The following is a 1,650-nucleotide window of genomic DNA, read 5'->3' on the forward strand; positions in this document are numbered from 1 at the left end:
TTATCTTTGACAAAGGGGCCAAACATACTCACTGGAAGAAAGATAGCCTCTTTAACAAATGGTGCTGGAAAAACCGGCTGTCTACATGCCAGAAACTCAAACTTGACTCAAGTCTATTACCATGCACTAAGCTAAAGTCAAAATGGATTAAAAATCTAAACATTAAAACAGAGACACTAAATCTCCTGGAAGACAAAGTAGGAGGAACTCTTGAAGACATAGGTGTAGGCAAAGAGTTTAAGAACAAAAATCAAATTGCCCGGTAAACACTTGAAAGAATGAACAACTGGGACCTACTTTTGCTGAGAAGTTTTTTCACGTCAAAAGAAATTACCAAGAAAGTGAGAAGACAACCCACAAATTTGGAAAAATCATGACAAATAAGTACTCAGACAAAGGTCTGCTCTCTAGAATCTATAAAGAACTAAAAAACACTAGGGCCCCAGAATTTAAAGACCCAGTCCAGAAATGGGCATCTGAGATGAACACACACTTCTCAGAGGATGAAATTAAATAAGTGAATAAATATATGAAAAAATGCTCCACATCAATAGCTGTCCGTGAAATGCAAATTAGAACAATGTTGAGCTATCATCTCACCCCAGAAAGAATGGCTATCATAAAGAAATCAGCCAACAACAAATGTTGGAGAGGCTGTGGGGGAAAAGGAACCCTTCTCCACTGCTGGTGAGAATGTAGACTGATGCAACCATTTTGGAAATCAGTGTGGACACTCCTTAGAAAACTTGGACTGGAAATCCCATTTAAACCAGCTATTCCTCTACTGGGAATTTTCCTGGGGTATCTGAGAACATCATATCATAGTGATATATGTGTGCCTATGTTTATAGCAGCACAATTTGTGAATGCCAAATCTTGGAAATAAACAAGATGACTATCACCTGAGGAATGGATGAAAAAGATGTGGTATTTTTATCCAATGGAGTATTACTCAGCTACAAAAAAAAATAAACCCGAAGACTTTATGTTGAAGTGGATGCAATTTAAAGATAAACTCATAAGTGAAATAAACCAGATACACATGTGTAAATATTGTGTAGTTTCCCTAGTATAAGAACTAAAAGAAGAAATACAAATAGAAAGGTATAATACAAGTAAAAGGAAAGCAGCAACTCTAGGACTAACTAATTTAGAGTGGGAAAGGAGAAGAGCTAGGAAACATGACAGTGACAAGCCATACAGTTATATGTAGAAGATGGGCAAGGTAATGTTCCTGAGAATCTTCAGAAGATTTCAAATCATCCCATGCATATTATAAGATCATAGCATAATAAAATTAAAAATCATGGCAAAAGATTTTTCAGAAGATTTTTGAATCTAGCAGTTAATTGGAAAGATTCTCACCCTGACTAACTATATATACTTATACCTGTGAACTAAGCGACTGCACTGAAGATGGCAATTTGTAATAGTAGGTTCATGCTTGGAGTGCCTGTCATTCTTGTCTTCTGAATATGGGCTGCTTGTCATGACATGCCAGTTGCTGCTGTGCAGTGTCTTGAGTAGATGATTGTTCATAAAGATGGGGGTGTGAGTGAAGGCAAGGGAGAGGAAAAGGAATGTAGTGGGACTGTCCTGCTTCAAGTTTGTATATGGTTAGATTTTTGGACTTACGTGTAAACATAAGAA

Source organism: Octodon degus, unplaced genomic scaffold (genome assembly GCF_000260255.1).
Source record: "Octodon degus isolate 3935 unplaced genomic scaffold, OctDeg1.0 scaffold00193, whole genome shotgun sequence".
Classification (NCBI taxonomy): domain Eukaryota; kingdom Metazoa; phylum Chordata; class Mammalia; order Rodentia; family Octodontidae; genus Octodon; species Octodon degus.